This window comes from Ovis aries, chromosome 16 (assembly GCF_016772045.2).
Source record: "Ovis aries strain OAR_USU_Benz2616 breed Rambouillet chromosome 16, ARS-UI_Ramb_v3.0, whole genome shotgun sequence".
In the NCBI taxonomy this organism is placed as follows: domain Eukaryota; kingdom Metazoa; phylum Chordata; class Mammalia; order Artiodactyla; family Bovidae; genus Ovis; species Ovis aries.
Window position 1 is genome coordinate 52,508,671 of NC_056069.1, and position 12,288 is coordinate 52,520,958.

Below are 12,288 nucleotides of genomic sequence, written 5' to 3' on the forward strand. Positions count from 1 at the left end.
GTCAATAATTGTTTGTTTGTTTGTTTGTTTAAGATGGAACATGCAAGGTCACAGAGACTAGGCAAGTATTAGAATCCATGTCACCTCATCCCATTATGGTATAATTAAATCTTGCATGAAAATTTGTTGACAATTCAATGAACAGACTCTATTATTTAAAATGCAACTTTTAGCAGATGTGAAACCTAGGAGCATAGGGCAATAACAATACATAGCATTTATTTTTTGATTAAATAAAAAAGTCTAAATATATTTTCATCTTTTAGGGTTAGATTTGGAGAGTTGTCTAATACTTCTTTACATGGTTGCAATCTTGGTACATTAATAAGTCATACTTCAAATAGGCTTAATACCTTTAAGCGATGCTACTCTTCAGAATCAAAGACTTACAGTACATCCTTAAGATGTCAATTTACAAAATGCTAGCAATGATGCTTCTTTCATTTTGCTTAGACTTATTGATTTACAAGTTCTATGGATATAAAGATTAATTATTTCTCTAGTTCTGGATAGAGATACACATGGTGTTCAATAACTTTTGAAGTTCATTTTAGCAAGTCTATATTGGCTCATAAATTATGTAATATTTTTGATATTTATAACTTAAAAAGTAATCCCTTCTTTCAACTGAACACACACACTTAACAATCCTCTGCTACGAAAAGATATCTTGAAAAATATAACTGCAATTTTCTGAAATGAATATTCATTGTTTTATTAATATTTTCACTTTAAATCAATATTATTTTTTAATTACAAAAATTATATGGAAAATGTCCAAAAAGGAAAGATATATCCATCTGATTGCAAAGTTCCAGAGTTCCAAAGAATAGCAAGGAGAGAAAAGAAAGCCTTCCTCAGTGATCAATGCAAAGAAATAGAGGAAAACAATAGAATGGGAAAGACTAGAGATACCTTCAAGAAAATAAGAGATACCAAGGGAACATTTTTTGCAAAGATGCGCAAAATAAAGGATAGCAATGGTATGCACCTAACAGAAGCAGAGATATTCAGAAGAGGTGGCAAGAATACACAGAAGAACTATATAAAAAAGATCTTCACAACTCACATAATCATGATGGTGTGAACACTCACCTAGAGTCAGACATCCTGGAATGTGAAGTCAAGTGGTCCTTAGGAAGCATCACTATGAACAAAGCTTGTGGAAGCGATGAAGTTCCAGTTGAGCTACTTCAAATTCTAAAAGATGATGCTGTGAAACTGCTGCGCTCAATATGCCAGCAAATTTGGAAAACTCAGCAGTGGACACAGGACTGGAAAAGGTCAGTTTCCATTCCAATCCCAAAGAAAGGCAATACCAAATAATGTTCAAACTGCTGCACAATTGCACTCATCTCACCCGCTAGCAAGTTCAGTTCAGTTCAGTTCAGTCGCTCATTTGTATCCAACTCTTTGCAACCCCATGAATCACAGCATGTGAGGCCACCCTATCCATCACCAACTCCTGGAGTCTACTCAAACTCATGTCCATAGAGTCAGTGATGCCATCCAGCCATCTCATCCTCTGTTGTCCCCTTCTCCTCCTGCCCCTAATCCCTCTCAGCATCAGGGTCTTTTCCAGTGAGTCAACTCTTCGCATGAGGTGGCCAAAGTATTGGACTTTCAGCTTTAGCATCAGTCCTTCCAATGAACACCCAGGACTGATCTCCTTTAGAATGGACTGGTTGGACCTCCTTGCAGACCAAGGGACTCTCAAGAGTTTTCTCCAGCACCACAGTTCAAAAGCATCAATTTTTCAGTGCTCAGCTTTCTTCATAGTCCAACTCTCACATCCATACATGACCACTGGAAAAACCATAGCCTTGACTAGACAGGCCTTTTTGGCAATGGCAAAGCAATGCTCAAAATTCTCCAAGCCAGGCTTCAACGGTATGTGAACCATGAAATTCCAGATGTTCAAGCTGGTTTTAGAAGATGCAGAGGAAGCAGAGATCAAATTGCCAACATATGTTGGATCATCGAAAACACAAGAAAGTTCCAGAAAAACATGTACTTCTGCTCTATTGACTATGCCAAAGCATTTGACTGTGTGGATCACAACAAACTGGAAAATTCTTCAAGAGATGGGAATACCAGACCACCTGATCTGCCTCCTGAGAAATGTGTATGCAGGTCAAAAACAACAGTTAGAACTGAGCATAAAAATGTAGACTGGTTCCAAATCGGGAAAGGAAGTATATTGACAAGGCTGTATATTGTCACCCTGCTTATTTAACTTATATGCAGAGTATATCATGAGAAATGCTGGACCAGATAAACCACAAGCTGGAATCAAGATTGCTATCAGAAATATCAATAACTTCAGTTATGCAGATGACACTACCCTTATGGCAGAAAGTGAAGACGAGCTAAACAGACTCTGGATGAAACTGAAAGAGGACAGTGGAAAAGCTGGCTTAAAGCTCAACATTCAGAAAACTAAGATCATGGCATCTGGTCCCATCACTTCACAGTGAAACAGTGGCAACAGTGACAGACTATTTTTTTGCACTCCAAAATCATGGCAGATGTTGACTGAAACCACGAAATTAAAAGATGCTTCCGATCTTACATTTAGATCTTTAATCCATTTTGAGTTTATTTTTGTGTGCGGTGTTAGAAAGTGATCTAGTTTCATTCTTTTACAAGTGGTTGACCAGTTTTCCCAGCACCACTTGTTAAAGAGATTGTCTTTACTCCATTGTATATTCTTGCCTCCTTTGTCAAAGATAAGGTGTCCATATGTGTGTGGATTTATCTCTGGGCTTTCTATTTTGTTCCATTGATCTATATGTCTGTCTTTGTGCCAGTACCATACTGATTCCTCCAGTTCCATTCTTCTTTCTCAAGATTGCTTTGGCTATTCGAGGTTTTTGTATTTCCATACAAATCTTGAAATTATTTGTTCTAGTTCTGTGAAAATGTGGCTGGTAGCTTGATAGGGATTGCATTGAATTTGTAAATTGCTTTGGGTAGTATACTCATTTTCACTATATTGATTCTTCCAATCCATGAACATGGTATATTTCTCCATCTATTAGTGTCCTCTTTGATTTCTTTCATCAGTGTTTTATAGTTTTCTATATATAGGTCTTTAGTTTCTTTAGGTAGATATATTCCTAAGTATTTTATTCTTTTCGTTGCAATGGTGAATGGAATTGTTTCCTTAATTTCTTTTCTACTTTCTCATTATTCGTGTATAGGAATGCAAGGGATTTCTGTGTGTTGATTTTATATCCTGCAACTTTACTATATTCATTGATTAGCTCTAGTAATTTTCTGGTGGAGTCTTTAGGGTTTTCCATGTAGAGGATCATGTCATCTGCAAAACTCCTAGAGGAGAACATAGGCAAAACACTCTCAGACATAAATCACAGCAGGATCCTCTATGATCCACCTCCCAGAATGCTGGAAATAAAAGCAAAAATAAACAAATGGGATCTAATTAAAATTAAAAGCTTCTGCACAACAAAGGAAAATATAAGCAAGGTGAAAGACAGCCTTCTGAATGGGAGAAAATAATAGCAAATGAAGCAACTGACAAACAACTAATCTCAAAAATATACAAGCAACTTCTGCAGCTCAATTCCAGAAAAATAAACGACCCAATCAAAAATGGGCCAAAGAACTAAATAGACATTTCTCCAAAGAAGACATACGGATGGCTAACAAACACATGAAAAGATGCTCAACATCACTCATTATTAGAGAAATGCAAATCAAAACCACAATGAGGTACCACTTCACACCAGTCAGAATGGCTGCGATCCAAAAATCTGCAAGCAATAAATGCTGGAGAGGGTGTGGAGAAAGGAACCCTCCTACACTGTTGGTGGGAATGCAAACTAGTACAGCCACTATGGAAAACAGTGTGAGATTCCTTAAAAATTGCAAATAGAACTACCTTATGACCCAGCAATCCCACTGCTGGGCATACACACCGAGGAAACCAGAATTGAAAGAGACACATGTACCCCAATGTTCATCGCAGCACTGTTTATAATAGCCAGGACATGAAACAACCTAGATGTCCATCAGCAGATGAATGGATAAGAAAGCTGTGGTACATATACACAATGGAGTATTACTCAGCCATTAAAAGAATTCATTTGAATCAGTTCTGATGAGATGGATGAAACTGGAGCCGATTATACAGAGTGAAGTAAGCCAGAAAAACACCAATACAGTATACTAACACATATATGGAATTTAGGAAGATGGCAATGACGACCCTGTATGCAAGACAGGGAAAGAGACACAGATGTATAATGGACTTTTGGACTCAGAGGAGAGGAGAGGTGGGATGATTTGGGAGAATGACATTCTAACATGTATACTATCATATGAATTGAATCGCCAGTCTATGTCTGACGCAGGATGCAGCATGCTTGGGGCTGGTGCATGGGGATGACCCAGAGAGATGTTATGGGAGGGAGGTGGGAGGGGGTTCATGTTTGGGAATGCATGTAAGAATTAAAGATTGTAAAATTTAAAAAAAAAACTAAAAAAAAAAAAAAAAAAAAAAAAAGATGCTTCCTCCTTGGAAGAAAAGTAACAGCCTAGTCAGCATACTCAAAAGCAGAGACATTACATTGCCAACAAAAGTCCGTCTAGTCAAATCTATGGTTTTTCTAGTAGTTATGTATGAATGTGAGAGTTGGACTATAAAGAAAGCTGAACCCCAAAGAATTGATGCTTTTGAACTGTGTTGTTGGAGAAGACTCTTGAGAGTCCCTTGGACTGCAAGGAGATCCAACCAGTCCATCCTAAAGAAATCAGTGCTGAATATTCATTAGAAGGACTGATGCTCAAACTGAAACTCAAATACTTTGGCTACCTGATGCAGATAACTGACTCATTTGAAAAGACCCCAATGCTGGAAAGACTGAAGGCAGGAGGAGAAGGAGATGACAGAGGACGAGATGGTTCAATGGCATCACCAACTCAGTGGACATGAGTCTGAGTAAACTCCGGGAGTTGGTGATGAGCAGGGTGTCCTGGCTTGCTGCAGTCCATGGGGTCGCAAAGAGTTGGACATGACTGAGTGACTGAACTGAACTGAACTGAACTGAATGTCTAGAAATTAGCAGGTTTGATTCAAAGAGAATAACAGAAAATTAAATACAAAGCAGCCCATACATATAAGGCAACATATTAGCAGGCTTAAAGGGTACATAAGGGAAGCAAGATGAAACATATACATGGAAGATTTGCTCATGTAGCACCCAACTCCCCAGTAGGAAGTGAGATACAGACAATCCATTGATAAATAAAGATATATTTCCAAGAGAGTAAAGGTAAATTTTCCTAGGCAAAAATAAAATTGAAAGTGTATGAATATGAACACGAAATTATAGTAGCATTGCGTATGTGTGTGTGTTAGTTGCTCAGTCGTGGCTAACTCTTTGTGACCCATGGACTGCAGCCTACCAGACTTCTCTGTCCATGAGATTTTCCAGACAAGGATACTGGAGTGGGTTGCCATTTCCTTCTCCATATAGGAGCATTACTACTATAAATTGAATTTTGTCCCTTTAAACTCATATTTTGAAGAAATGTGATGTTAATTAAATATAGGACCTTTGGGAGATATATAGATTAATTTGAGGTTATTAAATTGGGCCTTTTATGATAAAATTAGTGTCCTTAGAAGAATAGATACCAGAGAACTTGGTTTCTACTCACTCCCAACTATGGGAAGACACAGCAAGAAGGTAGCATCTGAAAGCCAGATAAAGAGGCCTCACCAGAAATTGACCATGCTGCAACTTGACCTTGGAGTTAAAATGGAGGAAATAAATGTCTGTTGTATAAGCACCTAATTTATGCTATTTTATTATGACAGCCCAAACTAATAACTATCAAGTTATACACAAAAATCACACATTACTTTTATACCACCAAAGTAGGCTTAAAACCTGGATACTGCTAGAATTTTTCATTATAAAATTTGTGTGTGTGTCTGCCCAATTGCTCAGTTTTTCTCTGCTCTTTGTGAACCCATGGACTATAGCCCACAAAGCCCCTCTCTCCGTGGAATTTTCCAGGCAAGAATACTGGAGTGGGTTGCTATTTCCTTCTCCAGGGGCTTTTCCTGACCCAGGGATTGAACCCATATCCCCTGTGTTTCCTGAATTGACAGATGGATTCTTTACCACTAGCTCCACATGGGAAGCCCTCTATGGATATTTTTCTTCTCCATAGAAAAATAATTTCAATGGGATAACCATGACCTTTCAAGAAAAGACTTTTAAATTGGAAACTGACTTATTAAGCCTTAGTAATTGAACATCATTTACTCTCATGCTAACTTTTTGGTTGTGAGTTTCTTCAAGGGTTTACCATAAAAGTTAAAATTTCGTGATGGCATGTTACTTATAGAAACATTAGTATTTATTTGAAGCAATGAGATTTATCCTCATGCTTGATTCCATTGATAGGAGTTTTCATAATACATGTGACCAACTTGGCAGTAAAACTATATAGGGAAATTTTCAAAATGTTAAGTAGTTAGATAAAACTTCATATAACTAGAATAGATTATGCCATTATCTTCTTTTAGATTGTATAGATGCAGAACCAGAGGTTCAAAATCATTTATAAATTGATCTATAGATCCAAGAGAAGTAGCCAGGTATTCAAAAACATTATGTATTTGTAGTATTTACTCTATGTATTAATTTATGCACTTTAAAATTTTTCTAAGTCATTGCTAACTTTGTATATGAAACAGCTATACAGTATTTTGTAAATGAAAACAAAAACTAAGTTTATTCATTTCAACATAAAAATGTAGATGTTTATTTTTACAAACAAGCAAAAGTACTACTCTAGTCTTTTTGGTATTCTGTCATTTCAATTAGGCACTCTGCTGATTATCTAATTGACAAGTGACAACATATTTTAATATGATATTATGATAATACTTGCAAATTCAGTTGAAGCTATGTAAATATTATCCACACAGTTAGCTACCTACTGATTTGAATTGTATATAATACATAATGTGGCATTTAATATCACAATCAGCACTAATGAAAAGTGTTACTTATGAAATTTAGGTGATTGGAATATAGAAGGGATGGTGTATATCTTGAATAAGTAAATAAAGCAATAAATAAAATACTTTCTCTTTTTAAAAAGTATTTTGTGTTCAAAAACCAAAATTATGTGTTAATGAAAGATTTTATTCACATTTTAATAAATACACAAATGTAAGCATTTGTTGTTGACAGACAGTTAATACATGTCTGACTCTGTGACCCAATAGAGTGCAGTGTGTCAGGCTTCCCTGCCCTTCACTATCTCCCAGAGTTTGCTCAAACTCATGTCCATTGAGTCAGTGATGCCATCCCACCATCTCATTCTCTGTTAACCTAGTCTCTTCCCGCCCTCAATCTCTCCTAGCATCAGGGTCTTTTCCAATGAGTTAGCTCTTCGCATCAGGTGGTCAGATTGTTGGATACAATAATGGAGGCAAGCATATATTATTCACTTTAGTTGGTTTCATTATTAACGTGTTTTATTGAAATGTTATGTATTTTGAGGCATTGAAATCAACATTTATTAACTAGACTATTTACTCATCCATAGGCAATGCATTACCATTTAAAAATAAATGCCAGTGAAAGAAATAATTTGCAACATAATTAAGGCATAAAAACTGTAGGAAAATCTAGGTAATATAAATTTACATTTGAATTTTTAAATTTTTTACTTATATCAGTATTTATTTGTATTTCATACCCAGATATATTTTGAGACATTAATTTTTATTGATATCTTTATTCCCAAAATACTTTTTCTTGTATGTATCATCCCTGACATAAAAAACAAAAATAACATCTATTCTTGAACTTAATTTTAATGCTCTGACATCATTATATGAATGTGAGAGTTGTCAAAGAGTTCTAACAAGTATATAAACATTGCCAAATGTTTTAATAATGTATGGTCATAAAAATATACATTTTGAAATAAAATGTATTATCTCTAAATGCAGAGCTTTAAAGAGGAAATATGACAAAGTGGTTAAATAGGCTTCACATATTTAAATCCTAGCTCTACTACTCATTTTCTTTTTATTTTTTTTAATATTAAAGAAATTGCTATTTCCATTTGTTATTTTACTTATTTAAAAAGTATAGATCATCATAATACCTATTGTATCAGCAAAGGTTGACAAGTGAAAATGGAAATTCATTAATAGTGGGAATGTGACTTATTATATGAATTGAAACTTGCACAATTATGGAAAGAGACTGAAAAAATGAATTTCCAAATGAGACAGGAAGGAGGCAGGGCACACCTTTTAAAACAATGACATAGCACAAGAATAGGTCATGAACTGATTAGAACCAACTAAGTCCAAGATGGTGGATGAGTTGATCTCCCTTAGACCTTAGGCTTCAGGACATACTCATTGTAACATGTCAGTATGCTAAATTACACACCCACAGGCGCCATGACCATAAAGGTCATAAAGCATGTGATGGCTCAGTTCATGGTAATCCCCAGGCCTTCCCCCAAATAGCTGGAACACTGCTCCCTCTCATTAGCCTAGTAAATCACCCACCCCTATGGAAATGGACAACCCCACACACTAGCACCTCTCTTTCCTCCCTTGCCTCTTTTGCCTTCTGAGATGGCCCACACTCTATCTATGGAGTATGTTTCCTCCACGAATAAACCTCCTTTCACTTTACTATGAGTTGCTCTTAAATTCCTTCTTACATGAAGCTGAGAACACTCTTGGCAGTCATCCTACAGACTCAGACATGACTGATGTGACCATCCTCTCACACCCCACTCTCATGCAACACAAACACAGGTAAGAGATTCAGCTGCATCACCCTGTTGTCAGTCTGAGAAGTCAAGCAAATATTCAGCTACAGATGTGTGCATGAGTGCTAAATCACTTCAATCATGTCTAACTTCTGCGAGCCAATGAACTGTAGCTTACCAGGTTCCCCTGTCCATAGGATTTCCCAGGCAAGAATACTGCAATGGAGAGCGATGCCTTCCTCCTGGGGATCTTCCTGAGCCAGGGATCAAACCCATGTCTCCTGCATCTCCTCCACTCCAGGCACATTATTTATTGTTGAGCCATTGGGCAAGCCCCTCAGCTATATAAATGGGCAAGTGCAAACAGAGAGCTACTTGGAGTGTCAGTCTCTGGGAATCTACATCCAAAGCCCATTGGTAGAAGATATGGACAATGATTTTAGGGGACAGTAGGACAAGCTGAAATTTTCTGGGTACTTCAGCATCTAGCCAAAGAACAATCATTGAGTGATGGCCAATGTCACACTTTTTCATCCCATACATTGTGAAAGTTCCTAGCTAACTCTAACCTAAGACTTGACAGGAAACTTGATTCTGGAAAATTTAGCTCCTATTTCAACATGGTTGACAACAGGATGATGGGACACAGCTCCTTACTGGATCTTGCAGGAGCTAATACAAAATTTAGTTGAAGTCATACATTCATAGGTCCAAGAAATTAAATGAGTCACAATCACAATAGGCATAAAAACACCCATCAGAAGACTTATCTAGTAATAAAGAAAATCTCTTAAAAGAAACTAGCTTTGATGTGTACAGAGGAACAAGAATAAGCAAAGCAATAGACTTTTTATCACAAACTTTTTCATGTCATACAACAAAAGAAATGACAATATTAACTTGTTGTGAGAAAAATATGTCAGCCTAGGATTCTAAACTCAGAGAAACTGTATTGTAATAATAAAAGGGTAATAGTTTTTCAGGAATATATGTTCAAAATCCATTGTCTTATGAACCTGCCCAAAAGATATGAAAAAGTAAGTCCTATATTTAGAATAAAATCACACCAGATAAAAATAAATAAAAAGTGTCAGTAAAAGTAAATGCATGCATAAGATAGAAGAAAATGCTTTTTTCTTCCTTTAATTATCTTTAAATGATAATTTACTCTCCAAAGAAATCAAATCAATAACAGTGCTCTGTGAGATTTGTGTTCAGGTTAAAAGTCTAACAATGCAATACAATAGAGAAATGGTAATACAGTAAAAGGCATGAAAAAAAGTGTATGCTGTACTGTTCTTACATTGTAAGGTAAGTAGTACAATGTAATCTGAAAGTAGAATGCAGTGTTAAAGGGGTATATTTCATACCATAAAAAAAAATCATTGTAAAACAATAGTGGAACAAATATATGCACCTAATGTATAACGACATTTTAAAAATCCAGATAAGGCATGAAACATTTTTTAAAAATAAAAGATAACAGATGGGAAAAGAGAAAACAAACAGCAAAATTTCAGCTGTTAAATTATAACAAATATAAGAAATAAGAATTGGTTCAGTTCCATTCCTCCATCATGTCTGACTCTTTGAGACCCCGTGGACAGCAGCACACCAGGTTTCCCTGTCCATAACCAACTCCCGGAGCTTACTCAAACTCATGTCCATTGAGTCGGTGATGCCATCCAACCATCTCATCCTCTGCCATCCCCTTCTCCTCCCACCTTCAATCTTCTCCAACATCAGGGTCTTTTCCAGTGAGTCAGTTCCTCACATCAGGCGGCCAAAGTATTGGAGTTTCAGCTTCAGCATAAGTCCTTCCAATGAATATTCGGACTAATTTCTTTTAGGATTCACTGGTTGGATCTCCTTGCTGTCCAACGGACTCTCAAGACTCTTCTCCAACTGTTGATGTATGGCAAAACCAATACAATATTGTAAAGTAATTAGCCTCCAATTAAAATAAATACATCTATATTTTTTTAAAAAAAGCATCAATTCTTTGGCATTCAGCTTTCTTTACAGTCTGACTTTCATACATGAGTACTAGAAAAAAAAAAAAAACACTGCTTTGACTAGACAGACCTTTGTTGGTAAAGTAATGCCTGAGTTTTCTAATATGCTGTCTAGGTTGGTCATAACTTTTCTTCCAAAGAACAAACATCCTTTAATTTCATGGCCACAGATACCATCTGCAGGGATTTTGGAGGCCAAAACAATAAAGTCTCTCACTGTTTCCATTGTTTCCCCATCTATTTGCCATAAAGTGACAGAACCAGATGCCATGATCTTAGTGTTTTGAGTGTTGAGGTTTTTTTTTTTGTTTGTTTGTTTTTGTTTGTTTTTTTTTAATGCTGCAAAAAGCTTTATTGTTTCCATTTGGTCCAAGGCTTGAGAGGGCTCCAGGGTGTTAAAAAGCTGCCTAGTGGCTGCAGAGAGGGGCTTCAGGCAGCCCTGATGTTAGGTGGGTTCTTCAATGGCCCACTGGTCTCCAGAAGCTCCTAGTCGTGCTTGAGGGTAAGCCTTTCGAAGAGATACTCGCCCAACCCAGCCTGGGGACCAGCCAGCCTACGGAGGTTGGTCAGGTGGTCACCCATCTTCTTGATGAGTTTCACTTCCTCATCTAGGAAGTGGTTCTCCAGGAAGTCACAGATGTGGGGGTCTCCGCGGGCAGAAGCCAGGCCATGCAGATCCAGCAGGGCTTGATTCAGGCTCTTCTCTACGAGAAGGGCGGCTTCCATAGCATCCTGGGTTTTACCCCACTCATCTTGAGATGGCTTCTGCACGTCCAGGAAGAGGCGCGCCACGCTGGTTTCTCCTTGGCCAATTCGCAAAAAAAGTGACCCACTCCTTCCAGGGCCACATCGTCGCGGTCGAAATAGAAGCCCAGAGAGAGGTAGGTGTAGGAGGCCCGCAGTTGCATGTTAACCAGGCGGTTGACGGCGGCCTCCACCTCGGTAGAATGATTCTGACGAATCTGGGAGCTCATGATTGGTCGGTAATAATAAGGAGTTAAAAAATGGGGGCTGGTCCCGGTGATCGCGGACAGCTGAGTGGCTGACTCCGGAGGTTGCGACTGGAAAAAAGGTTGGAGGGTGGTCGGAGGCTGGAGCAAGGGGCGTCCCTGGGTCTGTTCCGTCCAAGCACTGTTGAAGCAAGAGACAGATCCGCGGGGCCGCCGAGCGCACTTCCGAGTGTTGAGTTTTAAGCCAGCTTTTTCTCTCTCCTCTTTAATTTTCACCAAGAGGTTCTTTAGTTCTTCTTCACTTTCTGCCATAGGTGTGGTGTCATCTGCATATCTGAGGTTATAGACATTTCTCCCAGCAATGTTGATTCCAGCTCTTGCTTCAGCCAGCCCATTGTAAATATGCTTCATTCATCTATACTAAGAATGTCTTCGTGATTTCATGGTGTTTTGGACTTTCAATCATTAAAACTGAATATAGTTACTTGTACTAATTAAGAATTTTCCTTAACAAAATCCTGAAAATATTTTAATAAGTA

General features: G+C 37.6%; 1 pseudogene across 1 annotated transcript; it reads right to left on the reverse strand.

Moving 5' to 3' along the window:
• Window positions 1-11,137: 11,137 nt before the first annotated feature.
• Window positions 11,138-11,976, reverse strand: LOC101118641 (ferritin light chain-like; annotated as a pseudogene). The gene has a single exon (XR_003591878.3). The product of XR_003591878.3 is annotated as a ferritin light chain-like (transcript).
• Between the last annotated feature and the right edge of the window lie 312 nt (window positions 11,977-12,288).